The sequence below is a fragment of the Mixophyes fleayi genome, chromosome 5, assembly GCF_038048845.1.
Source record: "Mixophyes fleayi isolate aMixFle1 chromosome 5, aMixFle1.hap1, whole genome shotgun sequence".
In the NCBI taxonomy this organism is placed as follows: Eukaryota; Metazoa; Chordata; class Amphibia; order Anura; family Limnodynastidae; genus Mixophyes; species Mixophyes fleayi.
The window spans coordinates 121896695-121909121 of NC_134406.1; the positions used below are offsets into that span (position 1 = coordinate 121896695).

Consider the following 12427-nt stretch of genomic DNA (forward strand, 5'->3'; position numbering starts at 1 on the left):
GTCACAGGAATGCTCTATGTATGGTATGGCGGACACTAGGAGGCTCTTTATATTGTATGCGTGTGTGTGTGTGTGTATATATATATATATATATATATATATATATATATATATATATTATTCATTTAGTGTGATGGTGATAAGGGTGCACAGTGTAATAAAGATGGCTCCATGGCACGATGTGATAAAGGAGAAACTGTGATGGAGGGCACAATGTGATGAAGGGGCAGTGTGATACAGATGGCACCGTTGCAATTATGTTTTAATTTGTTTCAGTAAGTTTTATTTCAAAAACCAATTCATTTTTTATACAGCTAGCATGTGATAGCTGCATTTAAAGTACTTTGATTCTATGGAGGCTTATTATTATTGCATTACAAATGCTACTACAATGCACAAAATTGACACAATATATCAATCTGTAGAAAGTATTTTAGTACAGAGAATACTTAAATGCACATACAATTTTATTGAAATTCTAACCAAACCCTTTACAATATGTTTTGCTATATTTTAATTACTTTTAAGTCAAGCTAATTGACCTATAAACATTATATTGTTTCCATTATTTATATTTGCAGACTGACAGAACAACATTAAGCGACAATACCAGATCAACTGAGTATGAAATCTTCTTAGTGAGAATTATCAAAATACCTGAACACTGCAGAAACAAAACGAGGCAGGTCTGAAATAAGCAGAACATCCTTTATTTAATTACACTCAGGGCCGGACTGGCCATCTGGCACTTCTGGCAAATGCCAGAAGGGCCGATGGCTGGATGGGCCGGCCCGACTCCTCCCGTCTTCTGGGGAGGAACCAGCCACCTCTGCTGCGCGCTCCTCAGGTCCCTCCCCCGTTATGCTGTGCACTGTCACACTGGTGAGTTTCCTGGGTTTTTTTTACTGAAGAGGGGGGGTGCCCGCGATTTTCGCGCGGGGGGGGGGTCGCGTGGGTGCCCTCATTCTCGCGCGGGGGGGTCAAGAGTGTGGAAGAGCCATGGGGTGCTGGGAGAGGGGGTGAGAGCCATGGGGTGCTGGGAAAGGGGGTGAGAGCCATGGGGTGCTGGGAGAGGGGGTGAGAGCCATGGGGTGCTGGGAGAGGGGGTGAGAGCCATTGGGTGCTGGGAAAGGGGGTGAGAGCCAGGGTGTGCTGGGAGAGGGGGTGAGAGCAATGAGGTGCTGGGAAAGGGGGTGAGGTAGCCAAGGGGTGCTGGGAGAGGTGGTGAGAGCCAGGGGGTGCTGGGAGAGGGGGTGAGAGAGCCAAAGGGGAAGGGGGTGCTGGGAGAGGGGGTGAGAGAGCCAAAGGGGAAGGGGGCGCTGGGAGAGGGGGTGAGAGAGCCAAAGGGGAAGGGGGCGCTGGGAGAGGGGGTGAGAGAGCCAAAGGGAAGGGGCGCTGGGAGAGGGGGTGAGGGAGCCAAAGGGGAAGGGGGCGCTGGGAGAGGGGGTGAGAGAGCCCAAGGGGAAGGGGGCACTGGGAGAGGGGGTGAGAGAGCCAAAGGGGAAGAGGGCGCTGGGAGAGGGGGTGAGAGAGCCAAAGGGGAAGGGGGCGCTGGGAGAGGGGGGTGAGAGAGCCAAAGGGGAAGGGGGCGCTGGGAGAGGGGGTGAGAGAGCCAAAGGGGAAGGGGGCGCTGGGAGAGGGGGTGAGAGAGCCAAAGGGGAAGGGGGCGCTGGGAGAGGGGGTGAGAGAGCCAAAGGGTAAGGGGGCGCTGGGAGAGGGGGTTAGAGAACCAGGGGGAATGGGGCGGTGGGAGAGGGGGTGAGAGAGCCAGGGTGGTAGGGGGTGCAGGAAGACGTGTGAGAGAGCCAGGGGAGTAGGTGGTACAGAAAGATGTGTGAGAGCCAGCGGAGAAAGGAGAGAGGGACAAAGGAGAAGATGGTGCAGGGGCATAGGTAAAAGAAAGTGTAAAGGGAGAGACATCTTAAGAATTCGAATGTCAGGGATGCAGCTATCATAAAACACAATTAATAATGAAGAATGGAAATGCACAGGGGGAACAAGTGTTAAATAAAATAAAAAATCAAGCCTTCATACTCCATTCACTTATATTTTCTATACCCCACTCCTAAATTTCTGCTTCGACCACTGCCCTCTATTCCTGCTCCCGACTGCCTGTGTGAGCTGACAGCTGCTGATCCCTCCTTGCCCAGCGCGCCCAGTAGGAGAACAGAACACAGGATGCCATAATCAGGTAAGTTCATATATTTTCTCGTGTGCAATATGTTTTTAACCATCCTTTCTTGAACTGGGGACACTACAGTGTATCCAATAATGTTTAACACTATGTATTGCTCATTATTGCGCTGTAATGTTTTTTGCATATTTATCTGTACAGAGATTTTTAATTAAGAGGAAAAAACATTGCTTGTCATAAATTGTATCTGTAATTGTGTCAATATATCTATTTTTGTCTGCATTGTATATGACGTATTAAGCTGCTCTTGGGACTCACACTCAGTATCTGATATGCTGTACCAATTTTTATTTGTGAATGAGTTTTTGTCTGAGCTTTACTAATGATTTGGGGGCACTACTATGGCATAATGTTATTTGGGGTCACTATTGTGGCATAATATGATTTGGAGGCACTGTTGTGACATAATATGATTTGTGGGCACTACTGTATGGTATATGTTTTGGGGCACTACTATGCCATAATATGATTTGTGGGCACTTCTGCATGACCAAATATGAATTGAGGGTAATACTATGTGGCATAACATGACCTTGGGGCACTACGATGTGGCATAATATGAACTGGGCACACTACTGTGTGGCATCATATGAACTTCTGCCAAAGGCAAGTCTTTCATTGTTGAATATGATGGGAGCCCAAAGAAGTTGCTGTATCGGGGCCCAAAATTCCTCTTGTCAGCCCTGCCTGTGAGTCAAGGGGGTAGACGTCTCCAGGTAAATAATCTAAATGTTTCCTATCTAATCAAACTGATGGATCACATCCAATTATTTCTCACCCACCTCCTCTATCCCCCTTAATTGATATACTGTGTTATTTAAAATGAATAGAAAAGACGCATATCCAATTACTGTAGTAAAACAAAAATATTTTTCTCTGACATTTTGCTGTAGATGGAAATACTTTTAATGCGGCCGTGTGGGTTCAACTGATCATTCAATAGTTATGTTTTTTTTAGATATATGTTTTATTTCATGTGGAATGATTCATGAAAATTCTGCCATTACTATTTAATTGAGGGAAAAGGGTACCTGTTACATATATGTGTGTGCAGGGGCGGGTTGGGCCCGGGCCGCTCAGAATCACGGCTATTAGGGCCGCCCGCCCCCGGAAGTAATATAAATGTGTCATGTGATGCGGCCGCCTGTGCGGCGTGTGCCCCCCGGGCAGACATCCGTCAGCCTGCGCCTGTGTGTGTGTAAGTACTCTGTTCGTTGTTGCTATTTTGTGGGAGATTTGAAAAAAGCAAAACATTGTTTCCTACAGTGGCGTCTGTATAATTGGTGGTATTGCTGTAGTATGGGGTGGCGTGGTGGTGGCAATGTTGTAGTGTGTTTGGTGCTTAGTATTGCTAATAAGTAGGAGAGGGTATTGCTATAATGTGGGGGGTGATGCCGGTTACTGTAATGTGGGGGGTCATGCTGGACGCTGTAATGTGTGGGGTCATGCTGGACGCTGTAATGTGGGGGGTGATGCTGGACGCTGTAATGTGGGGGGTGATGCTGGACGCTGTAATGTGGGGGGTGATGCTGTAATGTGGGGGGTGATGCTGTAATGTGGGGGGTGATGCCGGATGCTGTAATGTGGGGGGTGATTCTGGATGCTGTAATGTGGGGGGTGATGCTGGATGCTGTAATGTGGGGGGTGATGCCAGTTGCTGTAATGTGGGGGGTGATGCTGGATGCTGTAATGTGGGGGGTGATGCTGGATGCTGTAATGTGGGGGGTGATGCTGTAATGTGGGGGGTGATGCTGTAATGTGGGGGGTGATGCTGGATGCTGTAATGTGGGAGGTGATGCCGGATGCTGTAATGTGGGGGGTGATACTGGTTGCTGTAATGTGGGGGTGATTGATGTAGCATGAGTGTGTGTAAAGGGGGTTATTTATTGCTGTAATTTGGGTACTAATAATGTATTGTCATGGTATTTATTGATGTAATTGGGATGCTAACAATGTAATGTTGAGGGTCATTAGCAGAAATAAATACCCCCCCCCCCCCCCACACACACTCATACTACATCATGTTGTACTGCGCCAGCATCAGTGTGCAACAATATAGTGCATGGAGCCCACAACACGTGGGCCTGTGAGCTTTAAATGCCAGGGCTGATTTTTAGTCCTAGTCCGGCCATGATTACACTCCAATATGCAATACCAGATAGCTTTCTGTGATGAATTTGTGTGTGAAACATACATGGTCATAAAAAAGAAACAAGTAAGAAAAGACTCTAATGATGTATATTATTATGCCAAATCATGAGAAATCATATATCACTCACGTTTTCATTTAATTATGAATTGAATCTGCTGTGGTATTTTGCAGGCCCTGCAAGAAGCCATAATTAGATTTATCAGCTCCTAGAATTTTTTTCTGTGGGTACTCAAAGTCATTATGTAAATTTATACATTATATAAGAAGTTTATAAGCCCTGTAACATATTTCTAAAATGATCTTTTAAAAGAATAATTTGATGCTAGCAAGTGTTCATGGGGATGTAAAGTCATTTAGACAGTTGAAAAATAGAATATACCCTAAATATATAACATTCATAAAGAACTTTGTTCATGATTATTCTCTGGAGCTGAAAAGCAGTGCAAGAATTTTCTCCAGCACTGGGAGTAATTTAAGTGATTTTCTGATTATATTCACCAGCCATTTTCAAGATCATCATGGTTGATATTTATTTATTAATATACCCTTTATATATTTTATAGTTAGATAAAGCTGTTTCAATTCTTTTTTTTTTTAATCAAGTACTTTTTTATTGAATTTTAGTACATATAAGGTAAAATGTACAAAAACAAAAACAAAATTAGAAAAATGAAAAGACAAAACATAACATTACATAACATAATATAACATGTGTCAGCCGTTTATCAAAACACAGAAAAGAGAGATCAGTGCGGTAGCAGATATTCTTGTAAAGTATTTAGGTCTTACAAATTAATAACACGAGAATGGAATGGAGCAGGTCCAATTTTGAAAAAAAATAGTACATAAAAGCATCATTGAATGCATGAATATTTTACTGTTATCAGTGTCCAAAGTATCGCCTAGTTTTGCAACATTCATCAGAGCAGAATCAATGGAGTTAGTTTAGTTAAGCCCAAACCATATATGACCCTTTCATTGTGCTAGCTGGCATCCTGGACCACCCTTTTTCGTCTATACTTGGATCCATACCATGAGGACCAGATTTCATGATATTTGTGCTCAGCCCTTCGTAGAGTATAAGTGTATCTCTCATGGTCCATGGTCTCATTTACCAAAGCCATCCAGTTATGAAAATCTGGATTAACATTTGTGAGCCAATTACGCGCTATGATAACTTTTGCCAAAGTAATTGCTATGAAAACAAACTTGTAAAGAGGTACACTCAGTTTTTCCTCTAATGATATCCCGAATAGGCATAACTTAGGTTCCAGAGGAGGGACTCCAGGAACAACCCCAACAATGCATTTCCATATTCTTTTCCAGAAGGCATAAACCACCTGACAGTCCCATAGCAAGTGCCAGAAATCACATCCTGGCTGAGAACATTTAGGGCAATCAGTGTTCCGAGACCTATCAATTTTTGCCAGGGACATAGGAGTGTGATATACCCTATGAAAAATATAAAAGTGAATTTGTTGAAAACGAACCGAAGAGGTGGCTAATTTAATGCTTTTTAGAAAATCACACCACTCCTCCTCATCAACTGGACCAATATTTGATTCCCATTTTATTTTGAAAGGTAATAAACTATTATTTGTCTGGCGGTGATTAAGCTCCGCGTACACAGAGGAAATAACTCTACAACCTTTCAAGCTCCCTAACAGGGATCTAACAGGAGAAGTAGCCAATATAAGGGGGTATTCACGAACTGAGACTGAGTAGCATGCCTGATTTGCAAATAGCGAAAGAAAGCCCTTTGGGAGATCTGGAAATCTCTTTTAAATTGATCAAAAGATTTAAAAAGACTTGCTTCATAGAGCTGACCTAACGAGGATACACCCAGACGGCGCCAAAAACAGTCCCCACTCAATTTACGCAATTCAGGTAGGTTATCATTATACCAAATCGGAGTATCTGCATCCACTCCTTTCCTCCCAAGGATTTTATGTGCCGTGTTCCAGATCCTAACAGCCTGTGTAATGATAGTAGCATCTATTTTACGGCTCCAACCCATCAAAAGCACCTGCAATGGGGTGAACTGAGGCCCCGCCCGCTCACCAATAAGGCCTGACAAAGAGCCGGCCTTACATCCACTCATCCATTCAATCAATTGTGACAACTGAGCTGCCATGTAATATAATCTGAGATTAGGCACAGCCAGGCCACCATCAAATTTGGATTTACATAAAGTACAAATTTTTATTCTTGTCCTTTTGTCACCCCAAATAAATGAGGAGAGTATTGAGTTTATGAGTTGAAAGTGCTTATTCGGAATGTATATGGGAGAATGTTGCAGCACATAAAGATATTTAGGCTGCATTATCATTTTAAATAGATTAACCCTACCAGTCACAGTCAATGGCAGGCGTTTCCAAGTGTGGAATCTTAGTTTAAAGTACTCAGTAATAGGATCAACATTTAACTTGACATAATCCACCGATGAAACCCAAATGCCAAGGTATTTAAAACAGAGAGTCCACTTAAGAGGGTGTTCCAATGGAGGCTGGGTTGAAAGACTACCATGCACCGGAAAAATAACAGATTTATCCCAATTAATTTTAACTCCTGAGTAACGTCCATAATTGTCAACAGTCTCCAATAGGTTATCAAGGGAACCATTCGCCTCAGCCAGAAACAATAACATGTCATCCGCATATAGAGCAATAATATATGTACCTTCCCCAGCAGGGAGACCCCGTATGCCCGGATGAGAACGGATCATACATGCCAGTGACTCAATGGCTATTGCAAATAAAGCTGGAGATAAAAGACACCCCTGACGAGTGCCCCTACCCAGATCAAACGTAGCTGAGGTATATCCATTCACACACATCCGCGCCACAGGAGCGCTATAGAACAATTGAAGCCAATGAATAAATGTCGGTCCAAAGCCAAACCTAATCGGCACCTTCCACAGATAAACCCACTCCACCGAGTTGAAGGCCTTGGCAGCATCCAGAGATACCACCGCAGCCCCCGGCTCAGCAAGGTGAGCCATCTGCAAGTGTGAAAATAAACGCCTCAAATTAACTGTAGTGGATCTGCCTGGCATAAATCCCGTCTGATCGGGATGAATAATTTCAGTAATAACCGAGTTAAGTTTTCTCGCCAGGATTTTAGCAAGGATTTTAGCAAGGATTTTAACGTCAGAACCCAGTAGAGAAATTGGACGATATAAATCAGTGTACAAAGGATTTTTCCCTGGTTTGGGCAATACAACAATTAAAGCCTCTGACATTGTGGCAGGCATTACATCTGACTCCAGTATTCTGGCGTAGTGAGCATGTAATTGTGGGACAAAAAACGTATCAAATTTTTTCGTTAGGAAAGGATTTAATTGCCATTTCAACTTCTTCAACTGTGAGAGGGGCGTCCAATAAGGCAACAGATTCATTAGTCAAACTAGGGATTTGGATAGAATGAATGAAGCTCTGAGTTCGTAAAGGACACTTTCGAAGCATATAGTTCTTTGTAATATAGCAAAAAGGAATTAGCAATATCCACCCCTACGTGTTGTTTCACTCCATTTTGATCATAAATGGCTGTAATTACTCTGCTATCCCTTTCCTCCCGAGATAAACAGGCCAGATAACTACCATCCATATCAGCCACCGAGTATTGCGCGTGTCTAGAGAATAGCAACCTCCTTTTTGATTTATCCAACAAAAAGTCTGACCATTTTTGCTGTGCATCCAACCACTGAACACTCACCTCCACCGACCGTGACAATAAATACGTAGACTCTAAATTCCTACAGGACTGTTCCAATTCCAGTTCCCTTGAACGATTGAATTTTTTAGTATCTGCCACCTTCTTTATAAGTGTTCCCCTCAAAAAGGCCTTAAATGTATCCCATAACAAGGCTGGGTTAGCGTTAGAGTTATCCCCAAAATAGCCCTCCCATAGTACTATGAGATCAGCACCTCCCGCCATTGGCTGCATCCAGGCTGGGTGCAGTTTCCAAAAACGAGTTCCCCTATCCACCATATAGGCCACCTGTACTAAAACCGGGGAGTGATCTGATATACCTCTTGGCAGATATTCAATTTTGGAGACTAGAGGTGACAAAATGGGGGACATGAGGATAAGATGATAAGATCTATCCGAGAGAGAGTATTATGTGTGTTAGAGTGGCACGAGAATTGTTGCACATCTGGATTGCAAACTCGCCATACATCCACAAGCCCCATTTCCTGAAGAAGTTTAGAAAATGCAGTAGGACGAGAGGAACCCACTGGTCTTGCACCAAGAGTCTCTCTCCATCTGTCTAACATAGGGTCAGGAACATTGTTAAAGTCCCCCATACAGATGACAGGTGTATCTGGCGATTGGGATATAAATGAAGCTGCCTTTCCAAGCAATTCTGTACCATATGGAGGGGGAATGTATGTTGCCAGAATTATTATTGGAGAAAAATCAATTATTGCTCTCATAAAATGTATCTACCATAAGGGTCTAGTTGTAAACATTCCAGAGAGAAATGCATATTTTTCTTTATCAACAGAGACACCCCCCTAGAACTAGGCGAATGAACAGAGTGATACGCCCACCACACCCATGGTTTTTTAAGTGCCATTACTTTACCACCATGTAAGTGCGTTTCCTCCAAGCACACAACATCCGGGGTATATTTTTTGAGCTGCGAAAGTACTAAGTTACGCTTAACCCTCTCATTCAATCCTCTTACATTCCAGGTGAGCAGACGGAGCCCCCCCACCATCCGGCTAATCCCTACCATGACATATTAGGTAGCATATGTTAGAGAATAGAATGGCCACACTAACACAGTCCCAGTATACCTGAAGCATAACATTTACACAACAAATATACAGTGTCACGTTATACATTGAAATACAATCTGAACCTGCCCCGCACCGATCCCGTAAAGCTTCAACATCAAAGTGTAATGTAGATTACCACGGCTGACATTTAAGGAACATATTTAAAACAAATAAAAAAAACATACAAGTGTAAAACGAAATACACATTTCAAACCCTTCCTTCCCACCCCGCATACTCAGCACAACACTAACCGCTAAAGTACACTTGGATCCCTAAACTAGTAAAGATTACCCCAGTTTATAACGTGGTATATCAGGTTCTAGGCGCTAGAAGGTATAGCATGTATAGCAAAGTGAGTGGTTAATGTTATTTATTGCAACATAATGTACACAGTAAGTTTTCCGGCCGGAAACAGAATAAACTGACATTTGCACTTGGTAAACGGTATGTGAAACAACAAAAAGCAAATAAAAACAAATGATGAAATTGAACCATATCACTCCATACACATCAATTGTCCACTGGGTATTGTAACCCGTATTGTGGAATGTCCGATATGGCAATGTAGACAAATGCCCTTTCAACTTTGTTGATTAGTAGCAAATCAAAATGAGTCAGATGTCCCAAAAGAGTACTGACACTCGAATAGGTGCACTAAGTGGACCTAGAGGCCATGTACATTGTGGCGATGGTGAAGGAATTGTCCGATATAAAGAGATTATCCCAAATAGTATATGGAAAATCCGAAGTGACTTACTTGGTAACACTTGATAGTAGATATCCGCTGGGCGGGGGTCCCTCCTATAGTGTGGCGGCGTCTCCTGCCTCTGGTTTATATAGTGGTGCAGGACGCAGACTCACAGCCTGTGTGTGGCGGAGGTAGCGTATGCGCGCTCTTAGTATCCCTCGCGGACAGCGGTTGCGTACTCAGTAGGCTGGAGGTGGCGATCTAGCATGCTAGAATAAAGGTGTTGAGCATTTGATAGTGCTGAATCAGTAGGTGGTAGTGTTATCACCAACGCGTTTCGCTCATGGCCAAAAGGCAGTGAGCTTCCTCAGGGATTACCCCAGTTTAACCTAACTATCTAACAATTGGTTACAAAAATTGAGAGGATAGCTATAACTAGCAGGAGGCCTCCCGTATATAAAATCCTCCAACCAACTCTGCCTTAGAGAACCTATTATTTCAAAGCCGTTTTGGACAAATAATGAGAAAGCATACTCAATATTTAGAAACAGCAAATGTTAAATTGGTAACAAAAGGGAAAAAATTTGAGATTTAAACTTAAGCTTTCAAGTGTCCACTTCCGCAGCCGGCAGTCTACGATCCAGCCAATCGGCAGCATCCTTAGGAGACGTGAAGAAGTGTTGCTTCCCATCCGCTGACACGCGCAATCTTGCAGAGTATAACATGGCATATGGCAATTGTAAATCTCTCAATCTTCTTTTAACAGCACCAAACTGGGATCTGGACTTTTGTACATCCATGGTGAAATCAGGGAAGACTGAGACAGTATAGTTGTTATACTTTAAAGGACCTTGTTGTCGTACCAGGCGAAGGACGGCATCTCTGTCCTTTAAATGTTGAATCTTTGCAATGAATGTACGAGGTGGAGCTCCAGGCGATGGTGCCTGAGGAGGGAGGCGATGTGCTCTTTCAACTGAGAACAGAGGAGAGAAGGCTTCCTTCCCGAACTCTTGGGTCAACCAATTCTCCAAAAAGGCTTCGGGGTTCTGACCCTCTGATTTTTCTGGAAGACCCACAAATCTCAGGTTACTACACCTTAAGCGCCCTTCCATACCAGAGAATTTCTGCTTGCACTGGCCTAGCTTAGCCGCCAAATCCGCAATCTGTCTCTGTACAGGAGCGCCAGCGTCTTCCAGGGATGAAATTCTGTGCTCCGCTTCTCCCAGCCTTTTTTTTTTTTTAATATCATGTCGGATGAGAGAGAGGTCGGCCTGCACCTCATATATCCTATCCGTGACCTTTTTTTCGCTTGAAGTATCTGCTGTAGAGAAGGAGGAATTTCAGTGGGTTGCGGGCTCAGATTAGGTGAATTTTCCGGTACAGCAGCTAGTTGCCCAGTATCTTTAGGAGCAGTGATGTAGATTGGCGAGCGTAACGCTCCAACTTAGCCGCCGCAGCTGTACCGGGGTTGTGCTTTCCTATAGTGTTGCAGATATATTATATCAGAGTAACAGCAGTATATGACCAGAATTATTATTTCCTTTTCCTCCCCTTGTTTTGACACTTCACCCAAAGCACAGATACAATATAATAATACAGAGTCAGTACCCCACAGAGAATATCCCACAGTCACTCCCTTACAAAATTATTTGCTGAGCTAATCAGCACAGAAGATATTGCTTTGTATGGTACAGCTGAGAGCTGCTGCTTATCACAGACTGCAGAGCTCTATTTCAAAAAACAGATTGCAAGTAGCTTTTTCCACGAGGATTCAACTTGCAGATGCATAAAATGGCGGGCATATGTCTCACAGTGCTCTCCCTGCAGCCATGAAAGTAGACAAGGTTTTATCCCGCAACACCATCTGCCTATCTCCTCTTTAACATATTAGGGCACACTAACTGTATCCACTGAGCATTTTTCAGCATTGACTTGCTTTCAGGTGCCTCAACAGACGCAGACAAATGCCCCCACTGACAGGCAAAACTTTCGCACCCAAAGATGCTCTCCTACCTCGGTCCGTCTGACTTAGGCACCAAGGTGATTACACCGAAGGAAGTGCGCTGCTGTTGAGAGTAACTGCGCCCCATGCGGAACAAACCTCCAGGCACCCGCGAGATGTAGCGGACCAGCAATTAGTAAGGGGATTACTGCCACCTCACCTCGTATCTGCAGGGAATAGATATCCAAGATGGCGGGCGCCGCCTTTGCCTCAATCCTCTCCCCCTCCGATGACCGAGCAGAAATGCTGAGGGAACGTTATAGCCAGGTGCGTCCACACTCCAGGCAACAGCGCTGTAAGCGGCACTCACTGGGGGGATACACAGCAGATCTCAACAGACAAGCGGCGAGTCGGCATGTCCATCACCCGCACAGAAGTCCCGTTCACCTCCCGTCAGAGCGCCAGCAAGGGGTCCCCTGTGCTTCCAAGATCTTCAACACTGGTTCAGGGGAGACTATATGTTATAGGGCAGCAGATTTGATTTTCAGCAGAAATCGGTAAGAGGAAACAGGATATTTATTAAAGGATTATGCGGGAGCTGAGGAAACTAGCACCCTACTCCATGCTGCTCCAGGCCATGCTCCCGCTGTTTCATTTCTTTTATAG

The 12427-nt window shown here is 44.0% G+C and overlaps 1 protein-coding gene across 16 annotated transcripts in view; it reads right to left on the bottom strand.

Moving 5' to 3' along the window:
* Positions 1 to 12427, bottom strand: part of LOC142158631 (poly(rC)-binding protein 3-like) — a 1531228-nt gene that overhangs the window by 1092093 nt on the left and 426708 nt on the right. For 2 of the 16 annotated variants that reach the window (XM_075212775.1, XM_075212767.1), the window contains exon 1: positions 9889 to 12411. The exons of the other annotated variants lie outside the window; for them this stretch is intronic. The gene's annotated coding sequence lies outside the window, so the exon portion shown is untranslated. Of the gene's footprint in view, positions 1 to 9888; positions 12412 to 12427 lie in introns of those variants that run through there. 16 annotated transcript variants of the gene reach the window in all.